The sequence below is a fragment of the Ananas comosus genome, linkage group 12, assembly GCF_001540865.1.
Source record: "Ananas comosus cultivar F153 linkage group 12, ASM154086v1, whole genome shotgun sequence".
Taxonomy (NCBI): Eukaryota; Viridiplantae; Streptophyta; class Magnoliopsida; order Poales; family Bromeliaceae; genus Ananas; species Ananas comosus.
This window is the reverse complement of record NC_033632.1, coordinates 8,207,878-8,224,367: the sequence shown is the minus strand read 5'-3', so window position 1 is coordinate 8,224,367 and position 16,490 is coordinate 8,207,878. Positions and strand designations below refer to the sequence as shown.

The window sequence follows — 16,490 nt, the reverse complement described above, 5'->3', positions numbered from 1 at the left end:
GACATCACTATGAATCAGTTCAACAATCTGGATATCCCTATAAGGAACATATTTAAAAGGTTTTCTTGGCTAATTAGCTTGGGTACAAATCTCACATTTGGATTTAGTATCAATTTTGAATTTGGGTACAATGTTAATATTGGTCAATTTCTAGATATATCTAAAGTCACATGCCCTAATCTACCATGCTATACATCACAAGATTCAGTATTCAAAATAATTGTAGAAGAATAGAAGAAGAAGAATTTTTATTATCAACAAAAGAAAGTACATTCAGTTTGAACAAACCCTCAGATACAAAACCTTTTCTAATAAATATTTTTTCCTTAGAAATTACAACTTTATTGGATTCAAATACAATCTTATATCCTAATTGTACTAATAAACACCTACTAATCAAGTTCCATCGGATCTCAAGAGAATGCTGCACATTGTGAAGGATCAAAGTCTTTGCAGAAGTTAACTTCAGCTTGACTGTTCTGATCCCCAACACATTGACAGCTTTTTCACCTCCAATGGTTACACATCCTCCACTTGTGTTCTGATAAAAGAAGAATACGGACCTATTAGTGCAAATATGGACATCGGCTCTTGAGTCTAACCACCAATCTAACTCACGATAGATAAGGTTAACATTAGGTATAAAAGAGATTGACCTAAAAGTGGAGCTGGAAGGTTCACCCTCAATCATGTTGACCTAAGGTTTAGGGTATTTGCTCTGATTATTTTGGCCCTTCTTATAGACAACCTTTTTTTTCTTTCGGTAAAAGCATTTTGAAGCAAAATAGTTGTCCTGACCACATACATAACAGAAATCATCCTTATTCTTATTCCCACTAGAATAGTTGATATTAGGTTTCTCGGTACGGTTCTGATTTCGATTTGGGTTCCTATCTTTAAAACCTTTACCCTTAGGTTTAAAATTTTTACCTTTGGGTTTAGGCTCATGGCTCTAGTTTTGAATCTCGGTTAGATTTATGTTTGATCGGTTGTTAGACGGTTTAATCTCCTTAAGTCGGTATTGGTCTTCTATTCTAATAGCTTGGATTACCGATAATTCATCTTTCCTTAAAAGATAATTTTTACTATTTTACAATCATTCAATTTAGAAAATACCATCAACTAAAGGAAATAAGTCAATTAAATGCATATTAAAAAAGAGTAGAATTTCAAACAACAACATACCTGATGGACGACTGGAAAAAGAAAAGGTTGTAAAAAAGTTAAAAGTTAATATATATATATATATATATATATATATATATATAGAGAGAGAGAGAGAGAGAGAGAGAGAGAGAGAGAGAGAATCCGGCTGGGATGCTATCGATAGCACCAAGGATTTGGTGCTATCGAGTTTTCCACCGTTAGATTTAACCCCTTGATTATTTTTACTCGTTAGATTATACTATTCAACAAACCACCTACTCAACTGTCACGCCCCGAGCCCGGTCCTATTTGGCCGGTTCGAGCACGTCGAACAGACGCCGAACGGACAGCACCTCCCCTACCCGCCCAAGGCTCAACAACAAGTACAAATAGAGTATAAAATTTGCACATGCAGAAGCAAACATAATGGCCTGCACGAGGGCAAGCAATAGTCAAAGTGAAAGTACTAACTAATCAACATACAAGTACTATGATTAAATTTAAATCACATAGATGCATACAACTTGTATATTTGCATTCTTTTCTTTATCATCATTTCTTCTCTTTTACATCACATGATATCTCAAAATATAACCTTTGCATTGAACATAAACCCATTTTACATCATTCATTTAACATGTTCATGATATTAAGATCATCAAAATACAAAAGATGAGAACTAAAGGGTATGCAACTAAACCAAAATATGAAACCAACTCGGGTGGTCTCTAGCTATGGCGCGATACCTTTACCGCGATCATCCGCCGGCTCGCTCGGCCCTAGCTCTGTGGAAATAGTGGGGTGAGAACTACAACAAAGTTTCCAGTGGGTTCGGCCGCCGACCTCGCCGACTTTCCCGCTAGGTCTAAATCAGGCATAATAGAAGAAAGAATAGATAGTAGCCAACTAACAAATACAACTAATATGCTTGAACAATATATAGAATGCTATACTCAAATAGAATGCTCATGATGAATGCAAGTTTGCTTTACACTGTTCAATCTCGTGGCTAACCCGTCGGGCCCTAAGCCTCCTCCCGCCGGGTTACATAACTCACCAACACAAGTCCCTAATTGCGGGCCCTACGCTTCCTCCCGCTAGGACCGTCCTCTAGGGGTTCCACATCCCAGTGATGACAACTCCGGAGCTCATCGCTCGAGGGGGAGCGACCTCCCTTAAGCCAAGACTATAGGCGAGTATGATCAATCCTTATCTTTAAGAATTTCAATGCTCATGTGACCCTTAACTTTAAGGTTTTTACGTCACAATGTCACTATCTCTTTTCACTTGCATTCTTTGACTTGCACTAGTGTTATATATACTACTTTGTTCTTTATACTCATTTACAATGCCACACTTATTCTCTAAGTGTTCAACTCTAGCATTCTTGTTCTCAAGGTCACTAGGTTCTTTGTTTTATTCTCATGCATGCTAGACTCATCAGTGCCACACACTAAGTTCCATCTCTAGCATTCAATGCATTCACTAATGCCGCTCTCTACATTTATGTCAATATGTCACTTTTGTTCTTTAGCTCAACTAGGTTTTTTACCCCTTTCTAGGTTATTGTCATTGATCATGCATACATAGGGCTTATAAGTTCTTACTCTTTTACTATTACTTCACATGCATTTGTACTCACAACATGCAACAAGAAGCTCTCAATTAACCCTACTATGCACAATGCTCAACATTCACATATACTCAAAAATGACACTTTAGACATAAAAGAAAATTCAATATTTTCGGAATGCACCGCCCACCTTATATGGTTACAAGGGTGCTACGGTTGCTATTTTACAATCATTCAATTTAGAAAATACCATCAACTAAAGGAAATAAATCAATTAATGCATATTAAAAAATAGTAGAATTTCAAAAAACAACATACCTGATGGACGACTGGAAAAAAAAAAAGGTTGTGATAATGTATATATATATATATATATATATATATATATATATATATATGTATGTATATATATATGTATATGTATGTATATATATGTATATGTATAAATGTATATATATATGTATGTATGTATGTATGTATGTATATGTATGTATGTATGTATGTATATGTATGTATGTATGTATGTATATGTATGTATATGTATGTATGTATGTATGTATGTATATGTATGTATGTATGTATGTATATGTATGTATGTATGTATGTATATATGTATGTATGTATGTATGTAGATGTATGTATATATGTATATTATATATATATATATATATATATGTATGTTATGTATATATATATATACTATATATATATTAGAGTCCGGCTGGGATACTATCGAAGTACCAAAAATTTGGTGCTATCGAGGTTGTCACGTTAGATTTACCCCTTGATTATTTTTACCCGTTAGATTATACTATTCAACAAACCACCACTCAACCCTAATGGGGCTCATATCATCCTAATGCATCTTTTAATCCAATGGTAGAAATTAATAGCACTATGTCATTGGTCGTATTATAGTATTTCCAGCTAGTTTATTATATATTATATATGATATATATTAATATATTATATATATATATATATGAATAAGAATTATAATTTTTTATTTTTTCGATTTACCAAAAGAGGTAAAAAAAATTTCTTCACAAGATGTGTAGGCAAATAACTTTTAGTTGTCAAGAAACAAAGCTTGCAAGTGGCAATAAAAAAAAACTTCCCAGTGTAAAAAAAAGGGGTAATTGCCTATATACCCCTCATACCTTTGAAAATATCTTATTTACTCTTTTTTTTTCTTTTTAAAATACCCCTTATATGTTCCACCGTTATTGCAAAATACCTCCGCAATTATCTCCTGTTAAGTTAACTTGGGTTAAACGTGAGTTAAACATCTACCACAGTTAAAAAAAATTAAAAAGTCAATTTTGCCCTTAACTTAAGGGCAAATAAGAAATGTTGGTGACGGTAGAGGGGTATATTGGAAAAGACCAAAACTCAAAATACTTTTTGTGCCTCTGACTTTAAGGGCAAATAAGAAAGTCAGTGATGGTGGAAGGGTATATTTGAAAGGACAAAATAGTAATTTTATAGAGTTAACAGAGTTAATTAACAGATTTTAACTCTAGGGGTATATTAGAAATAGGTTGGAACGTAAAGAGGGTATTTTTAATATTAGCCTTCTAAGAGGGGTAAATCGAAAAGTCGGGAATTGCCCCCCCAAAAAAATACAGCTACCAAAAAGCTTGAAATAGCATGTGTCAAAGTTTTAGTTCATAAATATAGCAACTAATTCAACCCAATCATCAAGTTGACTATTGTTGACTCAATCGTTGCCCCTCATAGAGAGCAGGAGGAGAAAAATTTGTATAGAGAGAGAAACAAAGAGAGAGAGAGAAATAAACATTAACATTAGATAGTAAACATGATTCATCCCTTACCACAACGGCACGGATGGGGCGGCTATCTCTGTTGCTTTCCTTCAATGACCTAAACCGTTGCACCGTAGCCACCGAGCCCAATGTCAACTTCGGATTGACCCCCGCGAGGATTGTCTATGCCCTGAACCATTTCGTCATTGCCGCCGAGCCTGGCATCAACTTTGGATCGACCTCAATGATGATCATCTTTAGCATGGGAGGTGGCAGCGTGGCCCTCTACCCCTCCGTCACCGCGAGAATAGAATAAACAGTTTTGTTCCATATACTTTTGACTTATATATTTTTATTTTTAAACTTTCAATAATTAAAAATTTGTAATTACTAAATTAAAATTTAATTTTTAAAAAAGCATGTGTCTTATTCGAAGAAAAAGAAGAAAGCATTAAATTAAAAATTAAAGTGAGAGAAAGAGCACATATCTTGGCTATAGAGAAAGAAAAAGGCATGCACATTTCTAGGTGGGAGACACTACAAGATAATTATCATTCGGTGGTGACTTTATATCGCCACCAAATGTCTATAATGGCGACCAAAATTGTCACCATATGTTGCCGCAATAGATCCCGCCAGCGAATGAATCAGTGGCGAATATATATTTTGCCACTTTAAATGTAACTTTTTGTAGCGACAATAGTTGCTACGAAAGGGAATCATTCGGTGGCGACATTTTGTTCCCACCAATTGCTAGGATTTGGTGGCAACTAATTATTGCCACCAAGATTCAACTTTAGGTGGCAAATATTTGTCCCACTAAATATATCATTTAATGGCAAATATTTGTCGTCACTAAATATATCATTTAATGGCATCGCCACTAAATGTGTTTCATTTGGTGGCAAATATTTATCGCCACTAAATATGTTTCATTTGGTGGCAAATATTTATCGCCATGAAAAGTGTCTATTTGATGGAAAAGTGTCTACTTGATGGCAAATATATCATTTAATGGCAAATATTTGTCGCCATTAAGGGCATGTCTCGTTCATGATTGGAATAGGAATGGGAAATGGAATTGGATTGCTTTGGAATAGGAAATGGAATGACGAATCATCCAAAAATATTTGGTTCATTAATGGAATGGAAATCAGAATTAAATTTAAAATTTTTTATAGAGAGTTTTAATTAAGAGAGAGGAAAGTGATGAAGGGAGAGGAGGTAGGTGTTGATGAAAGAGGATATTGAATAGTTTACTTTGAAATGGGCCAATCCGGAATTTAAAGCCGGATTGGATCATAAATGGATTTGGCCATTCCCATTCCAGAGTGGAATGGGAATCGGAATCTGATTCCTATAAAACAAACGGCAACTATCGGAATCAACGAATTCCATTCCGATTCCATAATCTAAAATAGATGAACCAAACATGCCCTAAATGTGTTTCGTTTGGTGGCAAATATTTATCGCCACTAAATATGTTTTATTTGGTGGCAAATATTTATCACCATGAAAAGTGTCTATTTGATGGTAAATACATGTCACCACTAAATGTAACATTTGGTGGCAAAAATTTGTCGCCACTAAATGAGCATTTAGTAGTTGCGACATATTATATTCACATTCGATAGTATTATTTTTTGCTACCAAATGTTCATATACAAATATATATTGGCAAGATAACAAAAATTATAAGCAAAACACATTCAAACTAAACTCCAACATGACAAATCATTTTAAAATAATGTTATACATTAGTTTCTCTAACAATATCAACAAAAATAAAGAAACAAAACAAGAATCCATCAAGTTGCCAACTCACAACATAAATATTTAGAGAAAAAAAAACTAAAAATTATTACTCAGTCATGGAAGATAAAAAAACATTCAATGCCTCAATTGATATGTACAAAGCATCTCACTTAGACTTGGAGCATCCGTGTCATATACCGAAACTTCGGTAGGTTATATCGAACTTTAGTCAAATTGACCAAAGTGCGAAGTCGGTCGCTTCGGAACACTTCGGAAAGTCTGAAATGTGTTGGAATGGTACTTAAGAGTGTTAGAGGACCTTGGTGAGCAGCTGGGAGAGATTCTGCAATTTTCGCAGAAAATATGCTCACGGGGTCCGGACCTTGTGCAGGGTCCAGACCCCGTAGCCGAATTTTGCCCAGTTCGGGCAGTGCATAAGGTGGCAAGTTAGAGGGGTTTTATGCAATTGCGTTTGAGTGGGGTAATATGAGAGGGGTTGAGGGCTCTCTCCTCTCATTTCCTCACACTCACACACCAAAAGAGAGCTCTCTCTCTCTCTCTCTCTAAGATCTCCCTCTCTCTCTCCTAGGGTGGAGTCAAGAGGAGGATTTGGTGGAGAAAAAGGCTTGGAGGTGAAGCTTCTTCCTCTTCTTCTTCCTTGGCTCAAGAAAAAGCTAGGTTTTGAGGTAAGCTTCTAGACCTCTCATGGTAGAACTTTAGGGTTTGGTTTAAATGCCCTAGGAATGGATCTAGATGAGTTTCTAGATGGTATTATACTTGCTATTGCTTGAATCAAAGGGTTGTATGTAGTGTTCTTGCAATAGTGGCCTTCTAGGGTTTGGTTTGGGGTTTTTGCCTTAGGTTGGGTTATATGTAAATTACTCTCGTAGAACCCTAATTGAAGGTAAAACCGACGCATTGGGAGACTCGGTTCGAAGATCCGACGAGTCTACGCGGAGAAATTTAAGAAAAAGCCCGTTTTGGCTTCGTTTTGCTGCAGTCAAGGGAAATAAGCGACCAAAAATCATAAGAATTGAATCGTAGCACCTTAGCAACACCACGAGGTGGGTGGTGCTATCCGAAATTCTTAAATTTTCCTTTATGTCTAAATGTCCTTTCTTGAGCATATATGTGTATATGAGTTTCATGCATTGTAGGGTGAGTTGAGATTATGTTGATATGTGTTCTGCATGCTTTTAATACAAAATGCATATGAGATGTTAGTGAGCTATTGAGACTTGTAAACCCTATAAATGTATGAATTGTGGCAAGAATCTAATTGAGGCTAAGAACATAGTGACATTATGACATATGAGAACACATAGGGTATGTGGCATTAATGAATATAATGAATGCTAGTGTTGAACACATAGGGTGTGTGGCATTACTGAGTCATGAATGCTAGAAATGAGACACCTAGTGGTGAGGCTTTGATGAGTATAATAAATGTTAGAGAGCTAAAGAATGCTAAAGAATGAAACGATTGTATTATGACATATGTGAACATAGCATCCTCAAAGCTGAGGCATCCTTATAGTTAAGGATTGGATTGAACTTGGCATCCTTATAGTTAAGGATTGGATTATACTCACCTATAAGTCTTGGCTTGAAGGCGGTCGCACCTCCTTGAGCTATGAGCTCCGGAGTAGTCATCACTGGGTTAGAGTTTCCCCAGAGGACGGTCCCGTCGTGTTGTAAGAGTCTCCTCGATATTAGGGATTTGAGTTGGTGAGTCGTTTACGAGAAACCTACGGGTTAGCCAAAAGGATTGGGTATTGGAAAGTGGATCTTGTATGCATCATGAGCATCCTTATTGTTGTATTTTGTTCAGGCATATTAGCTGTATTTGTATAGCATTGTTACTATCTATCTGTTTATTTCTTCTATTATGCCTAATTTAGACATAGTGGGAAAGTCCGCAAGGTCGGCTCCCGAACCCACTGGGATTTTTGTTGTAGTTCTCACCCCACTATCTTCTACAGAGCCGGGGCCGAGTGAGCTGGCCGAGGATCGCGGTAACGGTATCACTCCATAGAGTGACCTCCCGAGTTTAGTTTCATACCCTTTATTATCATCTTTTGTATTTGATGATGTATGATGTGTGGATGATGTATAAATGTAAAAAGCTTATTTTGGGAGATGTAAAATATTTTGGAGTTGCATTATGTGATGTATAAGAAAAGAATGTAAATGTTGAATGCATGTATGTGATTAAAAGTTAATCATAGTACTTGTATGAATGTAATAGCATAGAACTTTCACTTTTGGCTATTGCTTGCCCTCGTGCGAGCCATATATATCTACGTTCCGCTGTGTAGAATTCATATACCTGATCTGTACTTGTGTTGAGCTTTGGGCGGACAGAAGAGGTGCTGTCCGTTCGGCGTCTGTTTGACGTGCCCGAACCGACCAAATAAGCGGGCTCAGAGCGTGACAATCCGGGCGTATCATAATCTGCAAGATAAAGATAATTTAGAAATTACTCTAGAACAAAATAATCACAATTAAAATTATAATCACAATTAAATTTAAAATCACGATTAAAATAATATATGCTTGACTAGAGTTATTTCTTTTTTTTTTCAAAAATCATATGTACAAAACTACATTTGTAAGAAACTGTCACCATAAATAATAAAACAAGTGGTTTGGATTTGAACTGATGGAAAAAAGACGAGCACATCCAAGGATTTGCAATGTTATACATGTTCCATCTCACATCTTGGTGAGTACACAAACAATATATAAATAGTGCTATTAACATCAGGAATTTTGTAGAATCTTTTTTCAACTTATTATTACCCCACAACCAATCTGTTTTGGTAGGTCTTTCTGTTTATGTTTTGTAGACAAGTAGTTGGACGATGCTGACCAAGTTTCGAAGTGTTATAATTGTTGCTTTGTTTTAGTTGGGTATTAAATGCCGGGTTTTAGCTTCGCTCTGCAGGAATATGTGGATCCATTCCATCTTAATTCATCCACGGAACTATGCTCCGTATTCTAGTTGATCAACAACAACAATCATGCAAACATGATACGAAAGTATCCAAGATGGGTTAATTTTACTTTCATTTGATTAATGCAAAGAAAAGTATTTATACCGGTATTAGGAACATCTAATGTAGGTGGCGTAGAATCTCTATGCTGAAGTCTTGGAATAGAAAACCATGTGGAATGATGCAAGCGACGTGATACTGGTGAAATGACGCAGGTGACATGATGCTTGTAAAGTTCTGTAGTGATTTCCTTCAATGATCGAACCAAAGAATGTTGAAACCAAACCTAAGAATGCTGAAAAGATTACGAAACATAAAATAATAACCCCAAGTTCATCAATTTGGTACTACATTTTAAGTATAAATTTAGGAAAGGCATAAGTTAAATATTGCACTTCGAAAAAAAACATTAGAAGATATTTCAACACCAAAGTTAAACCACTATAGGATGATAGAGCTGAATCACAAAAAAATGATTAAACAACGATTTTATTTCAAAATAGAAGGGAGTAATGGAGTAAATTTTGCTATTCATGATCTCAATGATTAGCAAAAGTCAACTTGCTGCATGAGTAGAAAACTGTAGACTCTTAGATTTCTGATAGGTTCATCAGAAATGTAGCTATATATGCTATCTCTTGGGCATCCTAATTCTGTTTCTATAAGCTTCATAGTGACATCTCTTCGGAAAGGACGAACTTTCTCATGTAACTCGGACAGTGCCTGAAAAAGAAGTCAAGAGCATTCAGCTCATTTACTCCTCAATTAGTTCCCATGAAATATTACAACTGCTTGAACACCTCAAGCAATTAAAAAAAAATTAAAGATATAATAGAAACAGCAAGAACAATAACTAGGAATGACAAAAATTCTAGGAATATTTTACCAAACCTCGTAAATATCTGGTCCAATTATATCTGGCCTTGTAATCTGCAGAGCAAAAGAAAATGTTCCAGACAGATGAGAATCACTAACAGTAATGTTATGCAATACATTCCCCATTTCTGCATGTCATAAAGTACCAAGTAATTTAATATATAATATGTATTTCAATAAGCTGTCCTACCTTTGATGAAAGTTGGCCCAAGATTCAGCAACGTTTCCTTAAGCTATCTAGCTAATATAGAATTCTGGGATATCGTACCTTCCATTCATTTTCAAGCCAAGCCTCCTACACTTGATTCTTCCAGGTGTTCACAATTTTATGGCAGCAAAGACAAATGAAGAGAATATCGACAAATCAACAATGTTTCAAATGAATTTTTACTGCTGTTAGAGGTCTCCTGTTGTAGTCCTACATCATGGCAATGTTATAGGCCAGAGAATAAAGGGTCAAGATTGGAGTAGTTTTCAGCAGACAACAAACAGAAATGTCCAGCAAAGCTAACCCAAAAATAGATGCCTAGGATATCAAGCTGAATAGCATAAGAGGAAGATTAAGATTTAGTAAGCAACCGGCATATATACTGAACAAACTAATTGAAAAATAATGTCTAGGATGGCATACTGAAGGACACTATAGCTAGATTCCACAAATAACCAGCACACAAACTCGACAAACTAACTCAAAAAGAGATGTTTAGGATGGCAAACTGAACTACCAGGAACGATACAAGATTCGGCAAATAACTGGCCTATATACTCATCAAACTAACAAAAAATTACGTGTAGGATGGCGAACTGAATTTGAAAAACAATAAATACAGAGAAATACAAATTTGAACTTCAACTTTATGATAAGATATTGAATTCATAATCAGTAACTCAAAATAAAGAATTGAATATGCAATTCAAATTACATTCAAGATGAATAGTAACTAATCATATATCATTTTGAGGAGGAGGTATCCACTAAAATAGCAGGAAAAGTAACTAATCATTATTTAAAAAAAGGAAAATGAAAAAAGGAGACATTAATGGCATCATTCTCCAATTGAGTTTCATCCCAGCGTGGAAGGGAGGTACTTCACATTAACGTAGCATTACTTTTCACCATTAGAATAAGATTTGGGAGCCTCCACGAGAAAAGAAAAACATCTAAGTACCATATGAACTAACTAGGCTCCTTGTTAATTGTTACCAAGGGGCAAGGAAATCGACAATTGCGAACTAAATATCATAAGAAAGAAACGCACAAATGGAATGTAATATACCAAATCTCCGAGTTATGATGCTAACTTTGATCGAATTGATCAAAGTGAGGCATGAGCGTGATGTGTGATGTCCTCGAGTTACTTTGGAGGCGTGGGGATGGTTAATTGTGAGTTTCGGAGGTGTTTAAGTGTTTCCGGCGCAAGTTGGGCGTGAAAACGGACTCCGGAACACTATTGCTGTGAGATTGCAACTTTGGCATTGAGTACTGGTACCAAGTCAATGCGGTACCGGTACCCAATAGAAACAGGAGATGGGTAGCTCTCGGGTTTAATTTGGTTGTGTGGAGCTGCGTATCGGTACCAGAGGAGGGGTACTGATACTCCACCAGTTGCCCGAAAGATGAGCTGATCTCGGGTTTGTGATACTGTCAAGCTGGGTACCTGTACTGTTCATCTAGTATCGGTATTCGACAGATTGGGTACCGGTACTGAGTGGCTAGTACCGGTACAACGCGATCAAACCTGAAAGACTAGCTCTCAGGTTTGGGAGACTGTTTGGGGTGTGTACCGATACTGTGCAGCTGGTACCAGTACTGGACTGGTCGGGTACTGGTACCGGAATTGTGTAACGGTACTCCAGGTTAGAATTGAGCTTATGTAGCTCTCGGGTTGGTGGCTGGTACCGGTACTGTGCACCTGATACCGGTACTAGAGGCCTCGTGACCGGTACTCCAACCCGAGTACCGGTACTCAGACTAAAAGGACTGAATTGTAATGGTTGAGTAAGACTTTTGTGAGGGGCCTAATTGTAATTGCTGGGGTCTATATAAATAGCCCCAACCTTACACCTGTTATTCCCATGCATGAGAGGGGTTTGTTATCATCTCCTTCTCATCTCCTTCTCCTTCTCTCTCTAGGAACCCTCCCTCAAGGTGGAGATTAAGAGAAATTGAAGGTGGAATCAAGTGGTTTTGGTGGAGAAGAAGCCCAAGAGAAAGGGGGATTTCGTGGAGCAAAAACTTAAGGTAGGTTTCTTGCATTTCTTTGTTAGGGTTTAATTTAATTACAGTTTTGAGTTTCTTGGATCTCTAGAGCCTTGTTTATGCTATGAAATTCCAAGAAAAGTGTATAATGGGTGTCATGTACGACCCTAGGGTTAAAAATAGGGATTTGTAAAATGGGAGATCTAACATAGTTTTGATCTCTTATAGCCCTAATTGAAGCATAATTCGACGCGTTGGGTGTTCCCATGAATGAGATGGCTTTGTTATCATCTCCTTCTCATCTCTTTCTCCTTCTCCTTCTCTCTCTAGGAACCCTCCCTCAAAGTGGAGATTAAGAGAAATTGAAGGTGGAATCAAGTGGTTTTGGCGGAGAAGAAGCCCAAGAGCAAAGGGGATTTGTGGAGCAAAAACTTAAGGTAGGTTTCTTGCATTTCTTTGTTAGGGTTTAATTTAATTACCCTAAATGGTTTAGTTTTTAGTTTCTTGGATTTCTAGAGCCTTGTTTATGCTATGAAATCCCAAGAAAAGTGTACAATGGGTATCATGTATGAACCCTAGGGTTAAAATGGGAATTTGTAAAATGGGAGATCTAACATGGGTTTGATCTCTTGTAACCCTAATTGAAGCATAATTCGACGTGTTGGGTGTTCCCATGCATGAGAGGGCTTTGTTATCATTTCCTTCTCATCTCCTTCTTCTTCTCTCTCTAGGAACCCTCTCTCAAGGTGGAGATTAAGAGAAATTGAAGGTGGAATCAAGTGGTTTTGGTGGAGAAGAAGCCCAAGAGCAAAGGGGATTTTGTGGAGCAAAAACCTAAGGTAGGTTTCTTGCATTTCTTTGTTAGGGTTTAATTTAATTACCCTAAATGGTTTAGTTTTGAGTTTCTTGGATTTCTAGAGCCTTGTTTACGCTATGAAATCCCAAGAAAAGTGTATAATGGGTATCATGTATGAACCCTAGGGTTAAAAATGGGGATTTGTAAAATGAGAGATCTAACATGGGTTTGATCTCTTGTAGCCCTAATTGAAGCTTAATTCGACGCGTTGGGAGGCTCGGACGAAGTTCCAATGGGTCTACTGCAAGATATTTAGGATAAGCCTCATTTTTGCTTTGTTTGTCGGGGGTCGAGAGAAGTAGACGTCTAAAAATCACAGGACTTGGCTTCTCGCATCTCGGTATCCCCACGAGGTGGGTAGTGCTATCCAAAATCTTAGAATCCTTCATTATGTCGATGTTCCCTTGTTGAGCATATATGTTTATGTATAGTTGGCATTTATGCATTATAGGGTTGATGTTATTATGTGGCTGAGATGTGGGCAATCTTATGTGCTTTCAATGTAGAAAACATGTGAAACAATAAAGGACCATGACATAGAACCCTATGAATGTAGGAACAAGGTATAGGACTATGACAATAGTAAACAAGGTGACATTATGACTAGAGGGAATGAATAGCACCAAGAATTATGAATGCTAGACAAAGAAAAACTATGTGAACATTGTGGCAATAGTAACATGGTATCCTCCAAGTGAGGATTGGATCGTACTCACAGATAGTCTAAATGCTTGAGGGTGGTCGCTCCACCTCAAGCGGTGAGCTCTGGAGTTGTCATCAACTGGGCGGTAGCGAAATTCTCCCCAGCAGACGGTCCCGTCGAGTTGTAGCGGTATTCTCCCCGCCAAAAAGAAATTTGGTTTGGTGAGTTGGGTTTAACCAAATAGTTAACAAAGTGGATTAGGTAAAGGTAAAGGTAAAAAGTGAATTGCATGCATCATAAGTATATTACCTATTGTTCAATTTTGTACAGGCATTGTAGTAACATTAGTATGGTTACCTATCTATTCTTTCTTTCTACATATGCCTGAGTAGACCTAGTAGGTGAGTCGGTGAGATCGACGGCCGAACCCACTGGGAACTTTCATTAGTTCTCAAATTACTAACTTCGCAGATTCTAGCGCGAGCGGGGCGGTCGAGGATCGCGGTAAGGGTATCGTGCCCTAGGTAGTGGGCTTCCTTCGAGTTTAGCTACACCCTTTTTGGTTTCATCTTTTGTACTTGATGAAATAGACTATGTATAGGAGATGATGTTATGTACTTGAATAATATATCATGTACTTGGGAAAATGAATGTAAATAGTTTGTGATGGAATATGAATGCATGTATAGCTAGATACTTTCACTTGCTTGTTGCTTGCCCTCGTGCAAGTCATGTATATTGACATTATTTCTGGGCTAATTCTTTATACATGATGACTGTTATTGTTTGTTGAGCCTTGGACGGATAGGGGAGGTTCTGTTCGTTCGGCGTCTGTGCACGTGCCCGAACCGACCAAATTGGCGATCGCGGGGCGTGACATGAAAATTTAAATTTTACCTAAAATTTAGGGCAGAGTCAAATTAAATATTGGTAAATATATTTATTAAAGTTGTCAACAGAATCTGATCACATTCAGTAGAGTTTGTTCAAACACCATGTAATTTTATTGTGAAGAGCAATTATATAATCAATAATGTTATACCCACAACATAGAAGAAACTAAGGGCTCGTTTGGTTCGAAGTCCGAATCGGAATCAGAATCGGAATCGAAATAAACTGGAATCGAAATCGGAATGACTCATTACCTAATTATGTTTGGTTCGTTGCCTGAATCGGAATCGGAATAAATCATTCCCATCATCGGTGTTTGGTTCAAGCAGATATAAAAAACGTAATCAAATTAATATACTAACTTTATTTTTATAATATATTAATTTAAATTCAAATTGAAAATTAAATATTAAAAATTTACATCAAAATTTTGAAATAATGTCAAAATTTTAAATCAATTTTATTAAAAAAAAAAAGTAACTAAATTTTTATTTATTAAAAGTCAAACTTAAATTTACAGTTTAAATTNTTATTCAAATTCAAACTTAAAATTACAATTCAAATTTTAATTTGAATCCATAAATTTAATTTAAGTTTTAAATAAAATTTGAATAACTTTATATAAATTAAAATTTAATTTAAATTCAAATTCATAAGTTAGATTCGAAATACTTGATTAAATTTTAATTTTTAATTCAAATTAAAATTAAAATTTAAAATTATAAATTTAATTTATAAATTTAAACTCATATTTTAATTAAAAAAATTTGAAAAAATAAATTTAATCCGAATAAATATCAATTCCGTCCGGATTCAACTTCCAATCCGGCTTAGGAGGCCGGATTGGAAAAAGTGGTAATTGGATAATTCTCATTCCACTCAGGAATCGGAATTGGAATAGAACTCCCGCGTACCAAACACCTACAAACGGATTCGCCCATTCCGATTCCGATTCCAGGGTGAAAAAGAAGTGAACCAAACACGCCCTAAGAGGCAATAGAAATCCCCATCTCTCTCTCTGAGTTATGGTCGAAGCAAATAATACCAAATCCAAGAAACTAATACCAAATCAGAGCAACTAGAAGCCTAATAAACATAAAAAATAGAAAAAATCAAGCAAAAATTGCATAAAAAACACTCCACCATCCTTATTATTATAGAGAGAGGCTCACTGGCGAGAAGATCGGCGGCAAAAACCTCGTCGCCTATGAGGTCACCGGCGAAGAGATCGACAGAGAGGGGCTCGCCAGCGAGAAGATCGGCGGCAATGAGCTCGTCGCCTATGAGGTAACCGGCGACGAGATCAACGGAGTGGGGCTCGCCGGCGAGAAGAACGGAGAGAAGCTAACCGGCGAGAAGATCGGCGGCGAGGATCTCGTTGGTGAGGAGCTCGCCGGCGAGGGGTTGCCTAGGAGAAGAGGGGTTTAGGTGAGGGAGATGGTGGAGAGTGGGTTTAGGCGCCTGAACCTATAGGCGACGAGGGGAAATGGGTCCAGGTGAGGGAAAGGGTGGAGAGTGGGTATTTTTTTTTTTTTTATTTAAGTGTAGATTTTTTTTCTTTTGGAGGAAATGAAGTGGTTTTTTTTTTTTATCCTTTTAATANTAAAATGTACACAAAGTCTCCAAACTATGAGGCCATTAAAATAGCATTTTAATTTTAATTATTTTTATTAAGATTAGTTTATCTTTTAATTTTTTAAAATATTTATTAATTTTTAAATTAAAATTAAAAATTTATTAAATTTATCAATATTTTTATCAAGTTTAGTTAATTTAGTTAATTTTTAA

The 16,490-nt window shown here is 36.5% G+C and overlaps 1 long non-coding RNA gene across 9 annotated transcripts; it reads right to left on the bottom strand.

Annotated features, from left to right (window-relative positions):
- On the bottom strand, positions 1,726-16,246 carry LOC109718269. Of its 9 annotated transcripts, none has more exons than XR_002218426.1 (5): positions 10,128-13,878; positions 9,342-9,959; positions 8,570-8,694; positions 4,555-7,988; positions 1,726-1,931 (listed from the first exon to the last, which is right to left on the bottom strand). It is a non-coding gene; the product is annotated as an uncharacterized LOC109718269 (long non-coding RNA). The 9 variants fall into 9 exon arrangements; XR_002218425.1 differs by lacking the exon at positions 1,726-1,931 and adding an exon at positions 1,954-2,011; XR_002218421.1 differs by lacking the exons at positions 1,726-1,931; positions 4,555-7,988; positions 8,570-8,694 and adding exons at positions 8,815-9,240; positions 15,875-16,246 and having other exon boundaries at positions 10,128-10,651.